This window comes from Lonchura striata, chromosome 4 (genome assembly GCF_050655825.1).
Source record: "Lonchura striata isolate lonStrDom1 chromosome 4, ASM5065582v1, whole genome shotgun sequence".
Taxonomy (NCBI): domain Eukaryota; kingdom Metazoa; phylum Chordata; class Aves; order Passeriformes; family Estrildidae; genus Lonchura; species Lonchura striata.
This window is the reverse complement of record NC_140706.1, coordinates 61,691,766-61,710,433: the sequence shown is the minus strand read 5'-3', so window position 1 is coordinate 61,710,433 and position 18,668 is coordinate 61,691,766. Positions and strand designations below refer to the sequence as shown.

The window sequence follows — 18,668 nt, the reverse complement described above, 5'->3', positions numbered from 1 at the left end:
TCTGATGTGTCTGTCTGAAGTCTGAAAGATCAAAATGCAAGAGCTTTAGATATTATTAGAGATTCTTTTGATTTTTAATCCTGCAGCTATTTGTGTAATGGTAAGGAGAGAGAAGAATGATCCTTCAGCATGTGTGCTTAGCTCTTCAGACAGAGCATGTTCCTAGGCTTGCTCTGTATACTTCCTACACTGCATAATTGCAGTGGAGGAAAAAAAAGAAAATTGTACATTTAAATGAAATTAAATTCAGACCTTCTAATATGATAGGTCACAGAAGGCATGTACACATTTAAATAGGACTGCTGCTTTGGAAACCAAGTAGTTCTGAAGTACATCTGCATGTTGGCTCTTGACTCCATGCAGCTCCATTAGGTAACATTTTAAAAATAAAGCCACTTAATGATGAATGTTCATAAATGAAAAATGCATATTCCCCATGAAATGCTTGTCAAACAGTGGTGCCCATCTATTTTTAGCACACACACAGAAAAAAATCACATATTGTTGTGAAAGTCCTGATCTGCCCTTGAGAGTCCTTCCTAGGAGTTTAAATAATGAGTCTTACGAGGCAGCCTCATTAATTTTTTTAATAGGTAGCTAAAAGGTAGAGGGCCAACAAATGCAGAATATCTAACATTTGGGGTGCTTTATAACAGCAAAAATTTCTTCACCTGGAGCTGTGTGACTAACCATTAGGATTTCTTAATTCCCTTAAGGAAATTAAGTGTTGGATTGACAAAGATGTACCTATTACAGAGCCAAAATTTCTACAGTGACAGACCAGGCAGAAGGATTCTCAGTAAGGGACCACTGTTATTAAATACACTGTCACAGAAAATTAGGCCAAAAGCAGATCACACTTAAAGAGACTGCACAGCAAGGCACACCCTTTTAAATTAGACTGTCCTCCTGCACTCCACAGAGTTTGTTCTGTGCTGGAGTTTAATTTAATTCAACACCCCTTTTGCTGTAGTCAACCTTTTGGCTTCCACCATCTTTTCTCCCATGTTTTGCATCTTATGGAGACTATTTTTAAAGTTAATTAGCTTATCCAAAATAAAGCAGAAAAACATGCAAATCCAAAACTATCATTTAAAAGTACTATCATATGAAATAAACTGCACAGTGTTAGTTAATTTTCTTCTTCAGTTACTCCTTTTCTAAGAAAAACTAAATTATTCACTTGAAAATTATTTTAATTATTTGTGTACACAAGTCTCTTAAAATGATTTTTTCCCCCTCTTAAAATGAAGTAGCAAATATGGAAATGAAATATTTGATAATGAGAAAGTAGGCAACTGGAGGGTAGTGGAAACATGAATCCTAAGGGAAATGATTTCACAAAGAACAAATCTTGACTAACAAACAAGTACCTACTGTCAGAATTTCACCTGGCCACAAACCTGTAATCTGCTTGGTCCACAGGAACATCCTTTGTGCTCATTAAATATACAGGAAATCTTTCAGACAAGAAAGTCTGATTATTTAAGCAACATCTTAAGAAAAGCTGTGAAAACCATGATACATGACTCGCTTAATAGGACCTAGCAAAACAGGAAAATATAGAGTATGGTGGATTATTATCCATTCAGCACTCCACTAACATTTACACACCTCAGCCAACATTGCTGACCTCTGTGCCAGGAACTGCACAGCCAACCCAAATCACCTGTCTTGTGTACACAGAGATTTATAATACTAACTAACAAAATAGGGCCAGACCAGGATAGAAAAATTTAGATGAAGTCCTAACTAACTGCAGGTTAAAAGGAAAGCAAAGCAATATATCTCAAACCTTAGCAAAAGGAGTTTGTTGAGTATACCATCATTAGAATTCTGGTTTTATATATGCAAAGAAAACCTTGCTGAAAAGTAGATTTCCTGCCTTTATTTTTAAATCAGTTTAAAAACACACGGCAAACATGAAAGCAGCAGTCTTAGGCCAGGCCTCCCATATCTAAGCAGAAGAAAAATCTTCTTGGAAAGTTTTCAGTGCCGAGAGGAACAGCAAAGAAAACTACTCTAGAATACCATAATAAACCTTTCTTTTCAGTTTCAGAATCATCAGGTTGCCTCCTATAGCCAGCTGTAACTTGACAGCATCTGACAACATTCTTAGGAAAGCCGGACAAGAATGATCTTGTTGGAACTACTGTGAAATAAAAGCAGCATTTCGAAAACTTTAGACAACAAGGAGTTGAACGTGGCTTGTCATGGAACATGTATCACATCAGGCTCTATGCAGACCTGTCCAGCATCTGATACTGGAAAATGTTTTCAATTATAGCTTGTGTAGCAAAATACATTATTAAATTTTCAGACAGTACAAAAGGGAGTAAATACTCCAGTGGATAGGATTAGGAATTAAATGGTTTTGTCAAATTAGTAAATTATCTTAAATAGGTAAGAAATATATGAATGGAAATGAACTGTAAGTATTCCACTTAAATAGGAATAATCAACTTATATAGGGTTGAAGCCTTGGTTCATCTCTCCACTCTGTGCAACGTTTGTGCCCAAGACTTAACTTGCTGCAATTTTTCTGTATTTTGAATACATCAAGTGCTGCTGGCCTGCTTTAGATCAACTTTTCTTTTTTAACTTGGGATTATTTTTGGAAGGTTGAAAAATGTCAAGGGAATATGGTTCACTCGCATTCCCAGGCAGGCTGTTCATATACATTTATTGATCAGTTTAAAAAACACAAAGACAACAAGAACAAAACCCTTCTGTATCTTGTCAAATCCACCTGGGATTTACAGAGAAAAGTCCAGATGTGCTTGGAAATATCTGGCCAAGTGACAAGCTTTTGCATCTTATTAAGCAGCAAAAATACAGGTTTCTACAAGTGCTTAAGATTTTTCATTTATTTTTCTGGCAAATATCTGTTCTACTATTCTTGTTTTAAAGCATCAGATGATTCACCCTTGGAAAAGGATAGATTGGCTAAAAATGTTTTCCAGTTTTGGTAAAGACACCATTTTAGATCAACATTTTTATGAGAAAGGAAACAAGATGTGAAGGTACTCCTGGTAGACAGCCTGACAAATGATGCAGTCTGCTCCATTAGCTTACTAAGTTCTGGAATTAAATGATGGTGACTGTATCCTAACAATGTCAGCTGAATTTTATTTACACCCACAAGTTGCAAAGTTAAAATAGCCCACTGGAAAAGGAACTGATTACTGGATTATGAGCTGCAAGCTGCAACATGAACACTCAGCATTACACAGCACTTGACAAGCCCCCTATGCAGGGTAAAGCAACAGAGGCTGTCAGGACAAGCAGTTTCAGAATTTTAAAGCTCATGGGGTAAATATTCTGCTTATTCAGTGCCTGCTAACACAGAGATAATTGCCAGTAGCTGGAATGAGCTGAGGAGTTACAGTAGATAATTCAATGTGCTATACAAATATATGTGTTCTTCTATTATTCATACCATGACATTTGTTGGTTGTCTCAGGAGTACTAAGTGAGGCTCCTATGGTTCATGAAATACTTGAATTATGCATGGTTATGGGTAGGCATTCACCATGTACAAACTGGTTTTGAATCATGCATTTCCTGGGGGCGATATTTCTCATGGTAACTAGCAAACTTTTTAGGTCTTTCAGAGCCTGCTGTGCATTAGTAATTCCTACTTGTGGCAGTGATCCTGGCATGTGTGATCTGGTAAAGGTGGGAGATAATGAATGTCTACATGCTGGTAGATGGGAATCAGCATTTGTATTTATTCATGGTCAAGAAGCTGTCTCCCTCACTTGGAATTTAAATGATGACACCAAATTGCTAAACAGGGATCTGTCCTATTGTCAATACAAACAGCAGTCCAAAAGAGGGAAGTGGCAGTAGATCATATTTTTTATATTTGGAACCGTACAGTTATTTTCCAGTTAACAACTTTGCCTTGGGAAGGTAACTTATATTCTCAGCTTTAGGCTTTTGTTTCTAGGTGCCTCTTTACGATGTTTCCAATTGTTCATTTTTCTGAACAACAGTGCCCATCAGAAAAATGTACATGAAAACCCATTTGCTGCATAAATACATGAGAATGGCTCTACCAAAGGACATGCTTTTTCTAAAAACACTAAGAAAGGCCTTTTCATTCCCTTAGAATCCCATTTTTGTCTCAGAATCCATCTTTATAAAAGTAAAAGCTGAAAGGAAACTCAATTGTTGCACAATCTGTTGCTGTGCAGGGAATATTTCACATCACTGAACTACCTAATTTCAAGTTTTTAATAAGAGTGTTCATAAAATCATGACAAAGACAGACTGTTCAAGCTTTGGTGCATTAAATAGGGATCCTTTTTCTTTCTGGCTTGGGCAGCAGAGAAGCCCCACCAGGAGCCTCAACAAGTCTGAGAATGGAACAGGCTGGTCCTGGGGCTGCCAGGCTTTCATGGAGGGGCCAGCCTTTTGGCAGGGATCCCCACTGGCCCCTCTGCTAAGGCTTTGTGACCCCCGTGTTAAGACTAAATATTCATGTTCAGTAGAAACAAATAGGGCCAGCAATCTTCATTGTACTGGAGAAGTGTAGGTCTGTATAATCATAAAATTTCATATTTAAAAATATACACACAGGATAGTTACTCTGTTTTTTCTGTGCTGGATGATGCAAACACCCTAACACTGTGAACTGATTAACCACCCATGTCCCCAGTATTCAAAAGCTTTATCTAAAGCTCATTGAGTTGAAGATTCTCTGTGAACTAATTACATGTCCTCCCCACAAAACTTACTGCAAGTAAACCTGCTGTCAGAAAAGCTGAGAATCAGTAAAATACAGCAGATCTTCCTTCCTTTTTCCCTGTGAAGAGAGAATAGCTTATTACATTTTGTTTTGTAGTTTATTGCCCAAATGCAGCCTAAAATTTTGAAACAATTTTGTCTTCAGTTTTGGGAAACTTGCTGAATAAACCAGGCTGTTTCCTGAAATTCCACTTTAATTTGGCCTGTTCTCAGTTTCTCTTGTTATCACCACACCCAATGGCATCTCCTGTGTTCATGTGCCCAACTCTTGATGTGTGTAGAGAGAGGACAGGAGAGAAGAAGGCACTGTTAGGATTTTTTATCATGTTAGCTCTTAAAAAACTCAAGTGCTTCAAAAATACTTGGTTAATTTTTCTCTGGCAAGATATATAAAGCATATAATAATAAAGGAATGTAGCACAACTTATTGGTGCATAAAACTCCTGTTTGATAGTCTATGATATGAAGAAAACTGCTCTCTCTTGTAAGACAGTTCTCTAGTCTGAGTAAAAGCACATTACTATTGGGGCCACCACAGAAAAAAGAAATGGAAGCTCAGCTTCTGCATATTAGATTTGCGGGTTCTGAATTTTATGACCGTCATTAAATTTGGAAGCATTTTGAACAGCCTGAGTTTGTATTTGCAATCCCTAGTTTCAATAATTGCACAATTTTCTCTCTACCCTTTGCATTTGTTTCATTGGTTATATGTATCTGGAAAGAGTACCAAGTATCTCAGAGCCAATATCTTTGCCCTGAAGCTGTGTAAGCCAATATCTTTGTGCACTGAAGCTAATTTTCTCCAAATTCTTAAAATTTCACTAGTTTAATGACATTACAGGAAGCTCTTTGTCCATTAAAAGGCATTTCAAGCAACTAGTTTATTAAAAATTTATTTTCATTTGTATTCCTTCCTCCTAAATTTTTATGGGTCTCATGTATTTAATTTGAAAAAGTATCCCTGGAACAGAAAAGTTCAGCAATAAATAATACAAGTAACTGTGTATTTTACTAGAAGGTGCTTCTGCTGGTTGGTTACTAAGAATTTTTTTATGGTTATTTTTTATTTATGACTTCAGGACTGTATCTCATTTTATCTTTTTTCCATTTTTTTTTTAACTTTTTAATAACAGGGAAAGAAGTCAGTACCTGCACTACTTCCAAGTGTATTGGAGGTTTTTTCAAATTCACTGTAAGCTGATGCAAACTTAATTATAAAATGTATTTCAAATTATAGAAAAAATTATAGATGTAAGACATAAATGTATTCATAGCAAGACTTAAAAAAATAGCAAGGCCTAAGAGGAAGTAAAAATCCAACATCTCTACTTCTTAAAGGCCTTACTCAGCTGACTTTCACTTCTACCTGCAAGCTGGAAAGACTTTGTGTAGGAAAATAAGGAAGATGTCTTCCAAAAGTAAAATTTGAATGCTTCTCCATTACAGTTAGCAGCAAATCACATTAATTCTTCTGCTATTCATGGTGATAATTATATTAGTCAAGCTGCTCCCTGGATACTCCTGTAGTTGTAACACGTAATTCTGTGGAAGCTCCATTCCAATTTAGCAAGAATTGATGTTAGCTTATTGCAAAGTGTTATGGGAAAAATGCATTTGTGGACTTTACATAGGATCACATTTTTGCACTGTGGAAGAAGCAGAGCAGATAAAGTAGGAGCTGGAATAGAATTCAGATGTAATGAGTAAATGCTGTTGTGTGTAGAGTGCACTTAATAATCTCACAGTGTAAAAACTCAAGGCATTCAGAGCTGTTATATTTTCAGTGGCTTAATCAGGAAAATGGTGAGAGACTGCCATTGCAGTTGGGATTAATGGAATCGCTGAATGTCCTCATTACATTTAATAAACCTGTGTAACAGGAGTAACAATAACCCTTCACATATGTATAGCATTGCTCCTTTTATGAAGGATCTGTAATCCTGTTGTGAGCATTCATGAGCTGAGCATCACTGTCCATCTCTGTGGAGTGGCTCTTCTCTTCCTGCCACAGAAAATACCTTCTGGGAAAGCTGGGGAGGGGCTCCAGACAGGCATGTGTGTGTCCCTGCTGCCTGCAGCTCTGCTGGCCACATGGTGGGATTTACTGCTCTGTTCAGAACTCGAGGTATTGTATGCAGTCGTGTCCTAAGGTTTCTGTGAGTCAGGCCTCTTTTCTACAGTTCCATTTATAGTTTCAAAAATTAACAACAGCATTTGTCTATACCTTTTAAGTTTATGTTCCTCCAAGTTTTCAGTGGTACCTTTAGCCTGATAATTTATTTCCTATTTTTAACTGTATTATGGACACATTTATGCTGCTTAAACCCCGCTTTGCCTCACTGGTACAGTTTGCTGTAGAAACCATACAACCAAGAGTCCCGGAACACCCATTTTAGAAAAAGGCTACTTATTTTTGTTTGACTTTCAGTGACATGAACAGCTCCCTGACCTGTGGCCTGTCTCATCAGAGCAGCCAGTTGGATAGTTTTTCACAGTTTCTTCAGCTGTTCTGGGACAAAAACAATTGCTGCTCCTGCATAAAACCATAAATCATCCAGGTCTAGGATTTTACTTTATCTGGTGGATACTGGCCACTTAAGTTTTTTCAAATATATTTTTTTGTTTTCTCAACTACTACTGTGTTACTTTTAAATTCCCTCTTCATTTGTTGGGAGTCCAGCTCACTTCTGCTTTATTCACTTTTGTCTAAAATCTGGAAGGTGTTGAGCTGTTCCCATTTCCTCTTGCTTGGGCAAAGAAAATGACTGGGCACTTCTTTTCAACAGAAGGCTTTGCATGGCCAGGGAACTGCAGATCTGGTGGGAGCTAATTAATCTTTTTCACTCTGCACATTGCGCATGGCCCTTTGCTTGTTGCTGAAAAAGTTGCTGGAAATGAAGAGTAGGAAGAGGATTTAAAGAGTTTCCTTTTTCTCTCCAAAGCTGTAGATTTTTGCTTTGCATTGGGTGGTGAGGAGTAGAGTTATGCCCAAGCCCTTATTTAGAAGGAAGAAATTCCAAAGAAGTTTACTATTAAAGGGGATGGGTTTTCTTCTCAGCTGCTGTGGACAAAGAATGCTATAAAACCCACCTTGATGGGCAACACTCTTGCCAGCAATGTCACATCTCTCCTTACTTCCTTCGCTAATATGAACCATTCTGCTCCTTTTCTACCCCCAGCTACCTTTTATGCTGACTTGATTCTTTATTCTTGCTCGATACCTTCTGTCATTCAGACTACCACTCAAAAGCACATGCTCCTGCCCCCTAACCTCCCACAACCATGTGTTTTATTATCAATTAGCTCTGCCTCCAAGCTCTACTCTTCACAATTCAGTAAACAGAGATGTACCTGACAAAGACAGGAAAGGGTGGGAAGCTGGGAGGTGCATCTCCAAGCTTTGCTCCCAGGTGAAATACATGTCCTCACTTAATCCTGCTCTGCAAAGTTCTTTGAGATCATTGCTTAAAGGAGCTTTGCAAGTACAGGGCACTGTTAATTATATTGCATTTGTAATCAGGCCATAAAAGAGAAACCCTTGAACCTCAGATATATTGTTCCAGGCACTGCAGTCTGTGGATGTCTTCCTTTGAATTTTGCTCCGTGCCAACCAGCAGTAATAGGTTCTCACTGTATCCAAAACTCCTGCAGTCTTTTTCAGCCTGCACTGGCCATCAGCCCATGGACCATTCAACAAACAAACATGTATTTCTCTCTGGATTTATTTCTTCTTTCTTTTTCATCCCAATATGCAAGCAATTGGATATTGAATCCTTAATAAGACAAATCTAGACCAGCCCATAAGACTATTTTTCTCCTAATCAATTTATTCACCTCACATTAAGGGTTTTATCATATTTACAATATCACAGTAATTTGTGTAGGAGTAATAAAAGGTAAGGAGTAATTTTAGGGAAAGAAAATCCAGTTGTAGGTTTTTGCTGGTTTTGTTGAGCTTCAGTGTGTGTGGGTTCATTTCACCATTTGGGAGGACAAATTTTGAGTTTCAGTCAGCAGAGTTCAGTTCCAGCATGGGAGGAACAAAACTGCATAATTAAACAAGCTGCAAAAAAATTTGGAAAATGTAATCAGACTCCTGCAAGCTGTCTTTCTCCAGAAGCCTTTTCTTCTGTTTTATCACTCTTTTCTAAGCCTTGGAGATGGACTTCACCCTGCACAGTTATCACATCAAAGTTAATTTATTATGACAAGGGAAAAAAATACAAGTCTCAGGGGCTCAGGGCAGAGAGGCACCTGTGCAGCCTGGATATTTATGCAAGGTGACTCTTAAATACCTTCAATACTGTACCTTGAAGTCCCCACAGGGTGTGCACACTATTGGGTCTCCACATTTCCTGAGCCCTGTGTCCCATGTTGTATGTGATGGTAAATACCTTTGGACCCAATCATCCAGCTCTACTTGAGATTTGACTTTAAATCAAACTAAGTGCCTTGGCCTGCAGAAAAAATGAATGACAATGATTTCTCTAGTTAACAACCAGTTAATATTTGCTGGGTTTAGGATTTATCAATATAACTGTAGTTTTAAAAGGCTCAGCTAAAATTTCTGGATTGAATCTGTCCCCTAGTTCCCCAAATTCCACTCGTGTCCCTCGTATTTCTATTTCTGCTCCATAAGTTATATGACTCAGAGTTGAGCATGTTGTACATATTATCCCAAAACATGACTGTCATATTCTAATCCTGCCACAAAAATAATTTCTGTACAGAGAAACTGTACACACTTCTTGTGCAGAAACAACAGAAGGATGGTAGAGTCAAATAGCACACACAGTACACTTAAAACTACTTTTATGTGCAAATTTCAGGGTATGAAAGTGTTAATTTGAGATTGGCTCAGGAAGAAAGCATGACTTCCTAAGATTTCTACATTAAGAAGCTTGATATCTGCTATAGCTGCCACATGCGACCTGCAACACATGCTTTGTCTCATTCCCAAAGGGAAAATTCTCCTCTTACAGATTCAAGAGCAAAATGCTTTCCTTACAGGCACTTTCCCTCTAATTCAAACCTCCTTTCTCCAGGTTCCAGAAAGACTGGCTGCACTAATGGCAGTGTCAATGTATACACACACCTGGAAGTTCTCAGTTCTTTTACCAATTTCAGATTTTTTAACTCTTCATTTGATTATTGAACATTTTAGGAAGGTAGGATGGGTCAATTCCGCCAAACAGCACAGAGGGAAGCTGTTTTCCAGTGTTTGCAAGGCTTGAAAACAAATAAAAGTACAGTCATTACAGACTAAGTCCAGTCTTGCAAATGCAAAAATGTCTGAATTTTCTTCTTTCATGGTGAAACCTTTCAAACTGCATCACCTGTCATTACAAAGTTCTTTGTTATAACATAACGTATGTATCCCACAGTAGTTGCATTGGACAATGGCTAAGGTTGGTTCCCCTTTTAGGAACAAAACTCCCTCAAACTGGAGTTTGTCCAGAATCCTCCTGAGATGGGCGTTGCCTGTGCTCTTTTTCTGGGGGACAAGGGCAGAAGTCCCAGAAGAGCAGCCATGCCACCTCATTTTGCATTTTACCAGCTATTTGAGTTGCATCAACAGAGCTTGTCAATGCTGTCACTCATAAGACACGTTCTCCTCTTAACGAGTGCTGTAACATCTTAGCAGATTTCTAAGCTCTATTTTTGATGATGTCAGGTTCAAAGGGAGGTCTAAGCTGCATGAAGACAGAGATGCCTATAAATGGCATCTATTTCTCTGTGGCTGAATTTACCTTCCTATATAAACGTTGAATAAATCTTATGACAAAGTTTTTTGGAACTTTTTCCCCACACTCTTCTTCATACATCTTGAAACCACATCTTTATCTAACTTTGAGAGCTTTAGAATAATAGGGGGAAAAATCAAGAAAGGAAAAAGGGCAATCATGAAACTAAGGAGTAGAGGTTTTTGAATTGCTGGAAGCAAACTGGTCAGAACAGAAAGAGAAGCAAGATCTGAGTAGGGTTAAAGTGAGGGAGAAAGAAAGGAGGGTTGAGGAGGACACAAATTCAGATAAGAAAAGTTTGGTTTTTTTCTGAGGAGATGATGTTCTTTACTTTAGACTAAGTCTGGCTTGTCTTTAATGACCTAATTATTCTTCTTTGCAGTTGCAGCACTCCAGCCCAGCTCTGAGTCCGTGTTGACTGCAGTTTGCTGCTCATTCTCTGGGCATGTTTGCTGCAGCCCCAGGCTTTATATTTTGTGGATGTGCTGATGAGCCCTTTGACCTTCCTGCTCTCATCACAGATGCTGAGACAGCAGCTGGTCTGCACGAAAGAGAGCTGAGAGATGCAGGGAGCTGCACTAGGATATGCTGGGACACTCTCTAAGGTGCTGGGGGAATGGAGCCCTGCAGGGTGCAGGTATTTACCACAGTGTGGCTGAGTCGCCAACAGAGGCTTTTGAAATCCGTAGCTTTAACCTGAAGAGCAGAGTATACAGAAAGGAAATTACAAGTCTTAATGAATGGCTGCTTTGAGTATGGATTATACATGGGTAGCAATATGCCACTGTTTATAGCACATCATTAGCCTGCAAGAGCTGTAGTGTTTGAACTTTTCGTGTTTGTTTCAAAAGTGCCACAGTATAACATTTTAGTCTTTCTGCTGCAGTAACCACTGGTTGTTACAAATCCCTTCATGAATGCATTATGGAAAACTGGGGCAGAGTTCTTCACTAGCTAGCCAAGTGCATGCCTGCTGGGGCTTTGTACTAGAAAACAGTGAATAATGTTTTTAAAGCCAAAGTATAGTAGAAACCCATTTTACACACATAAGCATGTTGCACAAGACTAATATTCATTGATGTTCCCTGCTGCTGTGTGAAATTCATGCCAGTTTGCAATGCAGAACTTATTTTTCAGGTGTTCCTTTAAGTGGGCTCATTATATCATTTCACCTGTTAGTGTCCTCAAAAAACTTACCTCTTTAAGTCTATTATTTTATTGAGAATTCATGTAAAAAGGTCTTACTGTACTTATCTCTATGATCTGATGCACAGAAAGTGCCTCTAAGTGGAGGCAGCACATGTTTAATTCTGCTCTGCTTTACTTATTGGGATTACTGCAAGCAGAAAATCTCCCTGTTTGACATCCTCTGACACCCTGCGTGGCTATTAGCTGCACCACAGCAGTTGTGTCTTTAGCAACACACCACTCACATGGGAACCACTCTAAAGGGATTAAGATCTTTGTTTTTTAAGTGCAGCAAAACCAGTGAGACCTGATGAGTTTGAGGGGGCATCCCTGGAACTAAGAGCCAATCCATCTACCAAGTCCTGACACTTCTATGGAAACATGATGGATAAGCTTGTGCCTCTACCTTTTGCTTCATTAAAGAGACAGGAGGTATTAATGACAGCAATTATATAGTCTCAGTTAATTTAATGCATGAAAATCTAAGAAACCATAAGTAATTATATTATCTGAGGAGTTTGTTAATTTTACTCGGCACTTAAGGATGTAAGGTACCATGTAGAAAACTGATCAAATGATAAGAAATGGAATGCCCTATTGTTAAACAGCAGCTCAGTGAAAACACTTTAAAAAAAGCAGTTGACATAGTTATTTGTTTGGGTATTCAGGAAAAAGGAGGAAAAAAACATGTAGGCAGCTGAAAGATAGAAAAAAGCAAGGAATTTGGTGCTTTGTGGTTTCTACGTTCTTGGGCCAATCTAAAATTGCAGATGCCTTGCTAGCAACACTCAGAGAGGATGTTGTTGCTCTTCCTTTTCACCACTCCATGTGGTTTTTCTCCTGCTGTCCAGCTACGAATAGGAAGTAAATAGGAACATATTTTTAGTGAAAGGAACATACAAATGAGAGCCCAGGTATTGTCTTGTGAAAAAAGTAAAGGCATCAAAGCAAAGGGAATTGAAAAGTAGGAAGAAGAAAGAAGAGTAAAGGAAAAGGATTCATATTTAACAAAGGAAGGGGGAGCAAAACTAAGAAGATTGGAAAAAAGTAACCCCAGAACAGCCTAGGTATCAATATTTAAATAACTAACTAAATTATTTTATCATCTCATGTGTGAATCTTACAAATAGTTACCCATTTGCATTACACATAACTATTTCCTCCCTTTATAGGAAACAATGACTGAAAACCCTAAGGACTGATGCAGGTTTCATATTTTAAGCCTATTCTTGGTGCTACATAAACAAGCTAAATTATTAAAGGGGTGAGTGTAGTAAAGCAACTACAGTTTGGGCTGCAGGTGGAGGAGTTGGCCATCAGTCCATTATCTTTGAAATTATAACAAGGAATTTAGCTCTTTCCCCCTCCTTTTTTTTTTTTTTAACCATATTTCCATACCCACAGTCTCAAGTAAAGTGAACAGTAAGAAACCTAAAAAGAAATTTGTCTGCCCAGCTTGAATGGGCAGGTAGGATCAGTAACGTATAGTAGAAATTCTTTTCTTTGTCGAAGTGTAAGTTGGATAAACACAATTTAAGGCAAAATGTGCCAAAAGAAATATAACCAAAACCAGTATAAGTTTTCCAACCACTGGAACAGCATCCCTGTGTCAGATTCTGGAGCAGCACTCCATTAGCTGCAGAAAAGAAAAGAAGTCGCTCCAGTTTTGAGATGGAGCAGGTATTTTTGAGAGCATGGAAGCCTAAGTGATCTGGACTTGCTTATCCATGAGATCCCTCTGGAACCTGATCCATCCTTTTGTGTGTCTTAAACGTCTATCTGTGTTTTTAATCAAACTAAGACCATCCCACCTTGCTGAAGTCACCATCATATTAAAATAATACAGCAAAGAATGCTATGTTTTATTTCTTTAAAGAAAATTATCTGAATATAAAAAGATATAATGACATTGGTAATTAGGTCTGGAGCTGCAAATTGCATTTCAACAACAATATATACCAAGTCAGTGAATAATACCCAGTAAGCAATTTAGCATAATCAAACCTCCACAATCACATCTTCAAGAATCATGTGGAAAATGTTTGTCTGTCATCTAGACAACCCTTTGCTACTTTGAAATTTCTATTTCAGCTGCTGGAGGTTGCTCCTGGGGGCCAGAATTTACTATGTGTGTGTTGGTTTGCCTTCTGGGGGTTATTCTTTTAAAGAAGGCAGTTACAAATGAGAAGATTAAATGCATGTACACTATTCTGAAACAATCTTTTAATTTTTTGTGAACAGGTTTAGTTGTGCTTGTTAAATTTGGTTTTTATAAATTAATATTTTGTTGTTTGTTTTTTTTTTCTCTTAGGAAAACACCTAAGATAAAAAAAAAAAAATCCTTTTTTTACATTTTCTTAATGAGTTTTCACATTTCCCTAATGAGTTCTGGATCAGTTAAAATCACTTTTTAAGCCAAACCACTGAGTTTGCCAAATACTTTCTCAATGCAGGTCTCATGGATAAATGAATATCATATTTTACAATTAAAGATGTGGAACTTTTCTTGTGCTACTACAATAACTGCTTTACAATTTTGATGATTGCAGGAAATGAGGAGTAACTGGGAAAAAAAAAAAAACAAACAACGAACAAACAAATCTGGGGAAGGGGGAAGAGGAGAGACTTAGAAATAGAGACATTGTTTGGCTGACAGGCTAGGGCTACATGGAAAATTTGAGGTTTAAATGAAAAATCTGGATCCCAGAAGACGGTGCAACATACCTGAGACATTTCAGTTCTGAATTAATAGGAAAGCTGCCTGAGTTCATTCAGAGGCACACAGTTTAGTTCTCCACAGTTTAAAATCCATGTTATGGAAGTGTAGTATGACACTTTAGTAGAAAAGCAGAGTCAAAACTTTCACAAAGTTTTTCCTGCTGACCATAAGTAGATATGCAGGACTCTTCTTCCACCTCCCTTGCTACAGGCAGATTTGAGTCAGGATTGCACAGAAAACTGGTTGCTGATTAACCCATTTGACCTGTCACCTCAGGGACTTGTGATATAAAATATGACTTGAGCTTTTCAAACAAATAACTGTAATTTCCATTTAATTGATTTTTGACCTTGCACTGCAATTATTCAATGTTAATTTAGCTCAGGATAGAAGAACAGTGATTGCATATAAACTGAAGTATGCTGTAAAAAGTTATGTGCATAGGAGAAAGACTGCAGTTATTAAGTTAGCTTACAAATGCACAGTAGACAGATTAATAATATTGCCTTTTTCTACAGTGTAATTGTCAGAATCAACTAAATTCACAAGGAATACTTGGAGAAATACATGGAAGCTGGTGCTGCACAACCTATAAAAATCCTCATTCTAAAGCAACTCTATTTCTCTGGGTTTAGGACTGGTTTTTATTATTTATTACAAGACCTAGGAATGTGCTTGGAATTTTACAGAGCAATGAGCAGTAACGGGTCTTGGCCTGGAGCAGAATAGAACCCAGGAGAATGAAGAAAACAATAATGTATGGGAGACCAAATTTGTTCTTTGCCCAAAACCACAAGGGCAAGGAAGTTTAAATTGTATCCTTGATATCAAACCCCTGATTTTGGGAAAAACTTTCTGTTGACCATTCATCATCATCAGAATTGTCTTACTCATCTGAATATGTCCCTATTATGCTGATTATGAAGTATATTAATTTCAACTTCTACCACTGTTTTTGCTATCTGGGGCATAACAGTCTATACTGCAGTGTTACGTAGGAAAGATTTTTTTTCGTTGAACCCAAACTATTGTAAAATCCACAGAACTACCATTTTCTTAATTAGGCTATGGAGGGATTTTAGCTTTTGCAGAATAAATAGGAGAAGAAAGAGGAGGAGATGGACAATGACAGTCTTGAGTTTCTGTTCCTCCAAGTGCAGAAGAGTAATCAGTGCTACTTAAGAAGATTATTCAACTATTGAACAGTGTGTTAGTCACTCCTCTAGACTGTGAGCCATCTGACTTCATGTCACATGTGACATATTAGGTCACACTACAGGAATATTTTTTTTTTTAATATTTCTTCAGTGGAAGAACTTGGAAAAAAAATAGGAAGCTTCATTGCAAAAAGGTGAAAAAATTGCTGAATTCAACTACATCAATCATGGTCCCAACTTGAACAAAACATTTTAAATTAACTGATAAAGGATTCAGTGATGTCCTTGAAATCAGCTGTTGGTCACAAGCCCATAATCTCTTTGCAGTAGGATTGAATTTGGGGAATGGAAATTACAGGTGTAGATCAGAACTGACTTAGATGATCAGGCACTGCCAATATCCCAGTTTTAGATTTACTGCAACGCAGCAACCCTCATAGTGTGTGTTCTGGGGAGGAGAATGTCTGCTTGCAAGGCCTTTCATTTGGCCTTCCCCTTCCAGCTCCTCTCAGGGAATTAGCTGCACAAAAGCTTCCCACACCTCATATTACTACTGCAAGTGGTGGCAGCATATAACAAGAGCTCTTCCAATTTGCTTCCTATCGTAGTGAAGAAGCCAGGGTGAATTTTACCCACAGTGGCCACAATAACACAGTTTAACTGCAGCCTCTCTGCCTGCATATTGGATCTGATTCCCTGATCTTGTGCTCATAACTTCACAGTTAAGTCTGGGGTTAGAAAGTTCCTGATGTTGTATTAGGCAGGAATTGTCCCAGTAATGACAGCAAGGGAAGGCAGGAGCATCCAAGGAAGTTGAAGTGGAAACAGGAGCTTGAGAAAGCCATTAATGCCACCTGCATTGGCGACAGCCTGTCTGAAAGAAGCTTTCCATAAGTGGTCCATAAGCATGACAATGGTAGAACCATTTACATTTACAGTTCCCTCTATGTCTATATCTAAGGAGATAAGTATGGGAGGTTGATGTTTGTGCTAAAACTAAAGTTTGAGGGTGAAGCAAACTTGGAGAATGTAGATAACATCTCATTGGAAATGCTGTTTTGTGTTGAATAAGAAATTCTGCCAAAACCAGGCATAAATACAGTTCAGGTCTTCAGAGCACAAATCCTGAAAGAAGAGGGACTGGACAATAAAGCTGGGTCTCATAACTTCTGCAACTTTCTGAAGAATCAGCTCATCTGTCTCTGCAAGTATTTAAAAAATGCATCCTGCTTACAATGATGTATAGAGCAGAAATAAAAGGTCTCTACAGAATTATTATTTTTTTTTTTAGCACAGAGAAATATATAAGGTGCTAAATATTTCAGGGCAAGTCAGGAAGATCAATGAATGGATTTATAACAAACATCCATCTAGGAAATCATTCATCAGTGATACATGGGGATGTAATTGCCACTGAGTAGGACAGCTAGCTCAAAACCAGGACATGCAGTGGACAAAATTAAGTCACAGAATATCAGTTGTGGGTGTAGAAGAGAAATGGAGGTTGCCAAGAGATGGCAAATGGATGTGATCACAGCATTTACCTGGACAAGATATATGAGCAAAGTACAAGGCAGAGAAAAATGGCAGTGGCTGTCCTACTCCATCAGTTGCCTTGTATCAGCAGCTGCTGCTATTAATATGTTGCTATCTGTGCTATCCATAATCAAAGTTTTATATTTCCAGTTCATTTGCAATATCAGACAGAACTTCTGTGTAAAAAAGAAATGTGCTCTCATTAGCACTATTGAGAATATTTTGTGGCAGAGTTTTGCAAAGAGAATTGCTGCTGGGCTTCTAGTGTAGCTGCTATTGCTGTAGCATAGCAGTGAACTAATGAATTAATTCCTGTTTTGAAATATTCTCCATGGAATCATTCATAAAACACCGGCCTTTTTTGCACAAGGAAATAGGTAACAATCTTCTGCCCTGAATCTCTACATTCCTCACAAAACTGCATGTACACTGTTCTCTCTGTGCTGCTCACTGGGTGAATAATCATACTCTGCTGGTATGAGCCCATATATGATTACTTAGAAGTTTACAGAGAAAAGGAGAGAAAGAAGTGGCAACTCAATGGAATGGCAAATGGGCTTCAGTGGCACAGAAAGTGTCAGTTTGTCTCCAGTTATGTCAGCTGATCAAATCAGCTGGGTTATCTCTGTGGCCAAAGCTTGGCTGTCTTGTCTAGCTGTGAGGAATAAAGAGAGAAACCCAGAGTTCTCATTTGGACACTATTAATTACAAGTGTATGTGCACATATTATGCATTGTATCCCATCCTCAGAACTGCAGTCCGTCTGTCCCAGTTGTCCTGTCTGGGAAGGGAGTGCAGATCTAGGTACAGCCACAAAAAGACAAATCCTGTGGTCTCATTAACATGCTCAAATTAACATGCTCGAGCACAGGAGGCATCCACATAACTGGATTCCTTTGTTTGTTCACTTCAAAGAGATAGAAAAAAAAAAAAAAAAAAGCAACTTGTAGTTAAGAACTGCCTGAGGAATAAGTGTAAAAGAGAGTTTGGTGAAGCATTTCTATGAATGTGTTCTGAGCCAGTGCTGCTGTTCAGGGCTTAGAAGTAATGAATGAGTGCAAGTGAGCAGGTAGGAAACATGACTGTACGTAGAGTCTGGAGATAAACATGGCTGGCTGCCCACCTGAACGTGATGTGAGATGACTGAGTGACTGATTCAATATGGTTAAGCATGAATAAAAGAGCATACTGCCTTAATGTGACCACAAGGATAAAAGATCATGTGTGTGAATGATTATCTCACTGACTGTACAAGTAGAAGATGGAGTGAAACGACGGGAGCAAATGAAGGAAAACAGGAATATCTGAAATTCAGGAAACACTGAAAAAATGAGTAGATGGTCCATTGATGATAATCAATGGAAAATCCATTTTGACAATTGACTTATATGTAGGATGGAAGTGTAGAGCTGAGTGCATGAATTTTCCAGGCTCTGCTTATCCCCGAGATCCAACAAGTTAAACTGGGACATGAGGAGTAATTGTAGAGTTTTCTAACTACTAAGTTTTTTTTGAGAGGACTTTCTTAAATAGATGGTCTCCTGATTCTCTAAAATGACTTTTGAAACACTC

General features: G+C 38.2%; 1 long non-coding RNA gene across 3 annotated transcripts in view; it reads right to left on the bottom strand.

Annotated features, from left to right (window-relative positions):
• Positions 1-206: 206 nt before the first annotated feature.
• Positions 207-18,668, bottom strand: part of LOC146767660 (uncharacterized) — a 51,285-nt gene continuing 32,823 nt past the window's right edge. For all 3 annotated transcript variants that reach the window (XR_014954907.1, XR_014954906.1, XR_014954905.1), the window contains one exon: positions 207-18,668. This exon is cut by the window's right edge and continues 20,793 nt beyond it. This is a non-coding gene — a long non-coding RNA (uncharacterized LOC146767660).